Source organism: Acanthopagrus latus, chromosome 19, assembly GCF_904848185.1.
Source record: "Acanthopagrus latus isolate v.2019 chromosome 19, fAcaLat1.1, whole genome shotgun sequence".
Taxonomy (NCBI): Eukaryota; Metazoa; Chordata; class Actinopteri; order Spariformes; family Sparidae; genus Acanthopagrus; species Acanthopagrus latus.
Genome location: NC_051057.1, coordinates 15,541,416 through 15,550,854, shown reverse-complemented (window position 1 = coordinate 15,550,854; position 9,439 = coordinate 15,541,416). Strand labels below are relative to the sequence as shown.

Genomic DNA, 9,439 nt, shown 5'->3' with positions numbered 1-9,439 from the left:
TCTTCTTTGCTTCAAAATAAAAACATTTGAAAAAACTCACTGTTTTGCCTTGCTGCAATGTAAGCGATTTGTATCTCTTTATTGATAATAAGCTATTTTTAATATAATGTTTTGTTTCTGCAGTTGTAAATGCACGTATTCGCACATGCTTTTCACAACGACTTATATTCTGAAACGTTCACCGGAAGTGGGTTCGTTTTGTATTTTAACGCTTTGACACCGGTTGAGCAAGTCATTCACACAGAGTTTGAGGTGAGTACCAGGCACCGGTGAGTAAATAAGCAAGAATCTGTGCGTGATTGTGACCCGCGGGAGGTTTTTACTTAGTGAAAAAAAACGTATTTTTGCTTTTAAATATCCTTATTTTGGAAGTCGCGAGGCTGTGAGGAGAGGCGACATTGACAGACAGTGAACTGCCACACATGCACTGGAAGTGTCCGCCGCTGCTGGTGGATGACTTCGCTTTGTTCTTGGGCTTCTTTAAGCAGGTGACCGAGGGGGGAAAAGTGCTGTAAGTGTGCTTGGACCTACAGTTTCGTTGTGGTTTAAGTCTCCACGCGGACTGGCGGGAGGCAAACGATGACATGAGAGGAGTTCCTCATCCTAGCAAGCTAGCGGTCACTCCTCCTGACAGCAGCGTCAGGGTGAAATGTGATGAAGAGTTGTCTGGGATGAGTCCTCCTCATCGAAGCTCAGCGTGTCGTCTAGTTTTGTGTCTGTGATGGCTGGAAAAAAAAAGGCTTTTCAACAAAGCAGTGTGGAGACTGGGTCTGTGGTCATCTTGCCTCGTTCATAATTCATTCATTGCTCAGTGGCACAGCAGCAGCATGGCATGGCTTTTTGTGTCTAAGGTCAAAAGGTCACATGGTTATGAAGATCTGGCATTTGCAAGTTAGTACAAGACAAAAATGAACATGAAAATGAACATTTATTCCTGCATGTAGCCTACAAAGTGAATGGACAATGATAATAGGACCGCAACTAACAATATTTTTTATTTACTTATTTATTTTTTTAATAAAATATTGATCTGTTTTCTGTTTGATGGCAGATAGTGACATAAAGATCCATGCCAAGTTCCCAGAGGTCAAGGGAACATCTTCAGGTTGCTTGTTTTATGGGATATTTAAAAAAACAACAACCCAAATTTCAGATTCAGGAATGTCATGATGACTGAACAATTTTATGATAAATGACTTGAACAATGAAAATAGTTCACTGGCTTATTGTTTCAGCACCAGATGGAGTAAGGCAAGAGAATCTATTATATCGTTATCATGATATGAGACTATATATCGTTTTAGATTGTGGATATTATTATATTGTGATATGCTGTGTATGAGTGTATGTTATGGCATATAAGTGAATCTTCTGAACTTACCAGACTGATCTACTTGTTCTAATACTGACCATTATCCACTTAGTCATCATATCCACATTACTGATGATTATTAGAAATCTAATTGTGTTAATATTTTGTCAAAGTACCATTTGTCATCCCTACAATATTGTCACAATATTGACACTGAGGTATTTGATAAAAGATATGATTATATTTGATTTTGTTGCCCTGTCCCCACTTTCCTGAAGTGCCTCTAAGAGGATTCTTAAATGTAGAGAGATACATTTCGTATCGTGATGAAGTCTAAAAATATTGCCATGTTATTTTAAGGCCCTATTGCCTGACCATAAGCTGGAATGCTACTCCACGTAACCTATGATTTCCAACAGGAGACCCAGGGTTTCGTCCCTTTGACCTCCATTTAGGGTTTTTGGTCTGTGCTTCTATTAAAGGCCTACAACAGCTTTGGAGATATAAGTGGAGTGTGACGCACCAATGAGACGGTATGATACAACATTGTGCTATAGAGCGCCCGCATAATGACACAAAGCTATAGCAACTTCCAAACGGAAACCACATAACTCAGAAGAGTTATTATATTTAAGATGCATTCGTTATCTTATCGAAACATCAAAACGTTGAGGTACTTAGTGTAATATGATATAAAACTCTACACAGGCCACTCATCTTGGATGTGAAGCTGTCTTAAAACGCTGTTTACCTATGCACCTGTCTACATCAACTGGGTTGACATGGAGCAGTTTTAAGGCATCATCTCGTTCTGTTCAAAATGATTTTAACCTTGGTGTTATCAAGTGATCCAGTCTGCATTTCTGCCAGTTTTGAGCAGAATTGTTGTAATCAACAAAGTGGAGAGCATTGCTAAGTATGAAGTTGACCAATAGAATACGATACGCCCACTTTGGGCCGCACTTAGGGTCAAGGAACACCTGCTATAGTTTGGTTCCACCTGGCAACCAAATTTGGGGTTCTGAACCAAATAATCTTTGGTCAGAATGCTCTGATTGGAACGGTAGGTTCATAACACAAGTGTGTTTGTCCTGCTGCCATCTGACAGGGGATACAGAACAGCTGTAGGGCTGCGAGACTTCCCTAGCTGTCCTTCACCTTTCACCTTAAAAAAGGAGTATTTTTACAACTCGTTCATCCATTTTTGTAACATTTGGTTTTGCAAGTAGCATAAAGGAACTATAACTAGCATTTTGTTATTCAAAATGGACCTTGTACCTTTCAACCAGCAAATATTTGGTGGTGGGGTTTTTTTTTGGGTTTGTTTATTTTGGCATTTTGTGCCCTAACTGTGCGGGCGTGCCCTCTCAGGAGGAGAAATAAGGACGGAAACTCAAGTTGATTTTAACCTTTTCACAGCAGAAATTTTCACTCGTCAAACACAGGGGAAACTAATGACATTAATTGCTGCACTGGGATAACTGCTGACTCTGAGCCATAGTTTGTCTTATTAGCTCCACCTGTGCTTTTCACACTGTGACAAGTCAGGATGGCTGCTTTGAAAAGGTTGTACAGCGTGAATCTGTTTCTGGGAGCGATAGAGAGACGAGAGTGCTCTGATGTTAGAGAGGCTATTAGGATTGATGTGAAGAGGAAGACAGCCATCTGACAAGTAAAGCACAAGATGGACAGTTTTGACAGGGAAGGAAAGAAAGACTGGTGATGTGCACAAGGGAAACATGTCATTCAAATCCAAATTATGAAGGGGGCTTATTTTACACTTGAAATTGCTGTCAGTTTGGCAACAGAGGCTTATGTTTCGGGGCTCCACAGTTTTGGAGACAGTGCAACAAGATTTTACAACCGGGTGCACCTGTGCAACTTGCAAATATAACATATGTCCCAGTAAGAAGTGGGAAAACACCTCTAGGGACTATTTTCATTTGCATAACAGAAATGAATCAGAAAAATCCACTTGGCTCTACTGGCTGTCATTTTACGCATCAGGGCAGATGGTTTCTTTCCAGCTTCTGAAAGGGTGTTTGCAGTATGTGAACCCCAAAATTTATAATAAAAAAATGGATTCATTAATCCATATGAATTGACTAATCATTGGGTTTCTGTAGCACTGCACTAGGTCCCCGCACCCCACTTTGGGAAGTATAGTTGCATAACTGTAAGTCGAAGGCTGATAGATGTCAGGACATGCCCTCTGGCAGGATGGAGGACGGACGCGTCATCCGCTGACTCAGCAGCATCATCTCCATGTGCGCTGCAGGTTATTCGAGGAGATGTTTTACTGTCATGAAGTGATTATCATCCCCTTGAGATTCACTGCGACGTTTTTTTTTTTTTTTTTTCCTTCCTTTCTGCCCTCCAAAACCTGAGTACTTCAAGGACTCCTAAATTGCGGAGCCCAAAATGTTTGTCTCCGTGAATCTGACCTTGTTCGATCTTTGGGGGAAGGAAAAAAAAAAAAAAAAAGCACTCTCAAATTCCAGAGCGGGTCAGCTTTCCCTTTTGTCGCATAATCCCGCGCCATGCTTGAACACTTCACTTAGATCCATCTTATCTGTGTGATCACAGTCTCAGTTTTTTATTTGTTTCCCCTCCCGCCTCAGTGGAATACGTCAAACAGACTTATTGTAAACTGATTTGTGACAACAACGGTGTGTTTTGCTGGAGGAGCACAAACAGTCAGGCAGTGTGTGTCTCCACATTCCTGCCGTGAATTGCTTGGTCATGCAGAAGACAGGAAGGAAAAGAGGTTAGATGAAGCTTTTTTTTTTTTTTTTTTTTTAAATCACGGCCTCTGTGCTCTTCGGGTTTATTTTACCTTCCCTGCTGATGGTAAACAGACCCAGCAGTTTGTCAGTAAACACATGAAGCTTAAAAATCCATCTCAAGCCAAAGTAAACACTATCATTTTAGGCCTGTCTACTGTCAGAAATTGTGGAGTCACATCTTTGTCTACAGTTCAGTTTGCCTGCTTGGCTGTTGCTCTGCTCGAGCCTACTAAGTTTCATTTAATCACCATTAAGCACTTTGGCAATACACCTTGGAACGCTTGTAATGTGGGTTACCGTCCTCCTTTCACTTTAAACCCCATTAAGCTGTCTGGAGTCTGTAGTCTCTTTTGAAACATCTAATTATAAACACAAGACATGACGAAGCATCCCTGCCACTCTTCCTACCTCCCCCTCGGCTTGTCATCCTGTCCCGTGAGGTTTAAATTCTCATGCCTTTTTTTTTTCCTCGGTCGTCATTAGCAGCCTCAAAAACAAGTGTAATCACATTACGTTGTGTTTCCCAGGAAATGGATAAATGGCTGATTTGTATTTGACCGTAGTATGAGATCTTAGGCCTTTGTTTGGGTTCTGGGAGCCCGGGGGATATTTTATTCCCGTCTCAGTCTGAGTCTCATGAGGGTAAATACAGTTATTACAAGTGCACCGGGTCAAGGCTCCACAATTACCGTGTTTCTGTGAGAACATGGCTTTACCTTTTGTGCAGCTGGTGCAACCCGAGCAGCACCGGACAGGCACTGCAGTTTGGAAAAGAGAGCGCCACACCTCAACACCGCCTGAGCTGGACAGAGCCAGTCACTGGTCTTACTGTTCAGTTCAGGATAAAAACAAGTCATTCATGTTATGAATATATTCATATCTTTCTTTTTGCAGCACAGTTGTGTAAAGCACATACAGCAGCCTTGAGCCAACCTTTTATTTTGTCTTTGGTGGTATATACTGTGGCACTTTAATTCCTCTGCAGAATCTGCAGGAGAAGAAACAATTCAGTCTCAGTTATTGCAAGCGAACACGCGAGGGACTTTTGAGGTGATATGTGAGACTTTACAGCTGCACAGATCGATATCTCTTCATTATCAGTGGATCAGATTATCACATGTGATGTGAAAGGGGTTTTTCATGGTGATTAACACACAGTGAATCACCACTAAAATCTGCAGCTCCTGACATCTTTATGGAGCAGTTTAGCATCTTTCAGACCATTGTTTTGGTTTTACTACCCTTGAGTTTACCACAGTTGTTAAGTCTCATCGCATTCATCAGCAGGCTGTTTACAGCATAAAGCTCTGATAAATACATGAAGAAGGTGATATATCTATATATATGAAATTCTGAATTAAAATGTCTAAAAACAGCAGACATTTGTTATATTCTTTGTTGAGTTGTGTACTCCCAGTATCCCAAATGTCTCCAATATACTCTTATGTGTTTTTTTGTTGTTGTTTTTTTTTACTGTAATGTCTGGTTTGATCCAGCATTTCCCTTAATCCAAGGGTAATTAGTGTCTCCAATGGGAGAGAATAAAGTAACCTTAATCCTTAACCAACAATGTTAAAATCCAAAGAAATAAACAAGTTTATTCCAGGTAACAGTGCGTTTCATTAGGTTACCTTGTGGATAGGGAGGTCAGTGAATGAGACTAAATCTAAGGTGAATGCAAATTTAAAAGATCAGGTAGATTGTCATCAGCAGTTGCGTAATGGTGTATAAACATCAACAATGAATCGACAGCAGGAACATTTCCCTTTTATTTGTGTTACTCATGCAGTGTTTATGTGCCATTGACGCAGCCAGTTTACTTGACCGTACGTCCGCCGTATGCCAACGTTAACCATGGGTGTGTTTGTGTCTGTGTGGTTAAATTCATATCTCCTCTCTGACACAACTTTGTCTCAAATTTCTTGTGCAAGGACATTTCTAGTCTGCAGGCGGTTAAAAAAAACATGTTGCGGATTGTTTCTGTGGCCTCCTACAATACTTCAAACACGATCCTCTTCAAGGTATAAGAATGAGTGGTGATTGCTTTTTTTCTCTCCTGGGGTCAAGGACAATGGGCAGCCATTATGTAAGCTGCCAGGGTTTAGTTTCCTCTTCAATCCCTCTTCACCCCAAAGACAGGTGCTGTCTTAGCTGCGCGCACGGGCTGAAGCCTGTGACGGACAAAGGGCCCCGATAAAGATGGGCATACATCGGCCGAGCGCAGCTGTTAGCTGTGAGAGACTGGAAGCGTTCCAGTGGCTGTGTGCACATAACTTAGCACCGTCATGTTGAAGTGCTGGACCCTGCCAAAGCCCTGAGTGAGGCTAGTGCGGTCACTGGGCTGTGAAGAGCAGAGTGGTGAGGTAGAGACGTCTGCATGTTGAAAGACGTGGCTGGATGACTTCTAAACTGCTGAGCTATTTCAGGCTAAAACACTCAGAGGCAACAGAGGCGCAGCTATCAACACACACACACCCCCCAGTCGAATCCCCATAGAGATCCACAAACAGGGCAGCTATCAGTGGCATACAGCTCCGTCGAGGTCAGCCCTCGCATTGCCGAGCTGCGAGGGCTAGAGCACCGAGCGTGTGTTCTGGTGAGTTTTTGGAAGTAAACAGTTTGTGCTTGTAATGGTCACCTGTTGCCATTTGCTGTAAAGTAAATAGTTTGTTCTGCGCTGCACCGCTTGAGTGTGTTTTTTAAGTGTAGGAATATGGCCCAGCAGGTTTGTTTTAGATTTGAAGGGGGAGAAGAATAACAGGAAGCTGAGGGGAGAATTTCCGAGTTGTGTTAACACTTTGTATAAAAGCTGGAACAGCTGAAGGAGGGATGTTGTTTTGCAAGGAAAAGGCTTGTTAAACTTTATTTATGTCTTTTTATTTCTTTCAGCACAGACATGTTTTGACGTGTACACGAGATGGTTTGGATGCATTACAGATTGCTGTTTTTGTCTAGATTCAAGAAAATAAATCTGGATCTTTTATGGCTGCATTTTATGATTTTACATTATTTCTACTTTAGATTATTTTATGAGATAATGGAGTTGTTTTGTCAATAAAATGTCAGAAAATGGAGAAAAATGTTGCCCAAGGTGACGTATTCAAATGTCCAGAATTGGACCAAGTTCAAATGTTGTTCTGAAAAGAAGTCTTGTTAAAAGTTATTTTTATGTTTTTGTTTGTTTCAGGAGAGACAAGTTTTGACACACACAGGAGAAGCTTTAGATGCAGTACAGTCTGCTTTATTTGAACACATTTAGCAAAAGAAACTTGATTTTTATGGCTAACCAATTATTTGCATCATCGTTTAATCTGGATTATTTTCTCAATTAATCGATTGTCTATAAAATGTCAAAAAATCATTGAAAATGTTGCCCAAGATGACATCTTCTAAAATGATATTCAGTTTACTGAATCTTGTTAAATTATTTATTTCATTTCATTTCTTCTAGCACAGACAAGTTGTTCTGACCTGTGCACAAGATGTTTTGGATGCAGTACATGTTGCTTTATTTGACCACATGTAGGAGAAAATTGATTCTAGGGATGCAATTGAGGATTATTTTATTGTGAATAAATCCATAGATTACTTTCTGTATTCATTTGTTGTTTGAGCCACAATAAAAATATGTAAATGAAACGGCCATGGAGGAGAGATACAACCAGAAAGTATTTACATTTAAGAAGTTTGAATCAGAGATCTTCACGTTATAGTACTTTTTATAGTTGATCACCAATCGACTATTGTTGCAGCGTCGTTTGATTTAATATGTGAACAAGCAGCAACAAGGATGATAGTGTCTCTATTCTCTGCAGGTGAAGCCCGGAGAAATGAGCATATCACGTATGTTAGTCACAGCCGACAGAATCAATCGACCTCGCTCGCATGAGGGTCACACCTTCTTTATATAGTCGCCCACAGTGGATAATGCTATTATCAGCACACCGTCGGCATTGAGGAAAGCCCCAGACTTTGAAGTGGACTTCAATTTTAGCTGCTTGTGGCTTTGACTGTGTTTATTTTCCCTCCGCAAGACATCCATGTGACTCCCCAGTGAGCTCACATCCCCGGGGACAAACAATTATATCTCACACACACACACACACACACATTCAGAGTCACACATATGCTCAGGCTCCTCCTGAGGTTGAGTATTTCTTTAGCCCTAAGGCTCATATAAGCTGATGTGGAATGCGGCGCTTTATTATTTGGCGGACGGGTAATCAACTTGTTTAGATCACAGGACTGTTCTTTGTTCGCTGCAAAACACAATTAATCTGCTGCGGCTTTTATGACTTTAGGTGGGATTAATTGTGTAATAGCGTTGATTCCTCCATGACATGACAAGTTTTTCTTTCCATTGCCAAGCACGCTGCAACCCTGAAACATGCCAAGCACAAGTTACCTTTTAAAGCCGATGTGTTTTTACAGTACAAATGGATGAACTCAAACAAAAAAATGATTAACCTGACGCCTCTCCTGAAAAACAGAATAATCCATTATATGAGGAGTCGCTGCTGGTTAATAATTACAGATATATCAGGCTTTATGTCACTGCTTTCCCATTAATTCAGTACACTGTGCACACATTTTCACAAATGAATAAACATCCTGTGTAAATTATAAACATTCCCCTGAAGAATCCAGTTGAACTGAAAAAGTTTGAGATGTATGCAACGGCAAGTTGTCGCCAGCACAGTTTATTTCAGAATATCGATTTACGTATTCGACCTGTCACCGATGCTCAGAAGCCTCTTGGCAACGCTGCAATATCCTTCCATGGGAAGTCAAATTGCCCAATGTTCTAAAGAAAGCCGGTGTTTAATGACTCACTCGCTGTCCTCCGGTCTGTATTATGTGGCAGGGGAGATTGATTTGCTTGTGTGTGTGGTGGCAGACCAGGCTTTTTGTTGCTCGCTCTTTCATGTCACTCTTGATGTTTTAATGTCGAAAGCCTTTTCTTCTTCAGCTGTTGTTCAGACATCGTCCGTGTGTGGTCGATGTGAATTCATGTCACGTCTGCAGATTGAGCAACGGATTGTGATTGACTTTCACAACAGATACAGTATTTCCACATGGGAAACACTCGTATGTAATCCTCATGTGATCACAGGACCACACAGTGTTTCTGCAATGTTGACCCATTAATACTGCCAACCGATTTCCAAAGCAGCTTTTTTTTGTGATATTCAAATATGTTTTTATGAGCTTTTGGGAAAAATTATGATGATGAGGCCGATTTGCAGCACCAAACTCCAGGGATGCATCATAGGACTATAAAGAGAACTGGATACAGCTTTTGGGATGGAGCCTGGTTCAGTTTAGTGGAACATGCTCAGTT

General features: G+C 41.0%; 1 protein-coding gene across 3 annotated transcripts in view; it reads left to right on the top strand.

The window, feature by feature from the left end:
* Positions 1 to 202: 202 nt before the first annotated feature.
* slc4a2b (solute carrier family 4 member 2b) overlaps positions 203 to 9,439 on the top strand; it is a 46,733-nt gene continuing 37,496 nt past the window's right edge. For 2 of the 3 annotated variants that reach the window (XM_037079223.1, XM_037079219.1), the window contains exon 1: positions 203 to 252. The gene's annotated coding sequence lies outside the window, so the exon portion shown is untranslated. Of the gene's footprint in view, positions 253 to 6,675; positions 6,695 to 9,439 lie in introns of those variants that run through there. The other variant, XM_037079221.1, reaches the window with a different exon arrangement.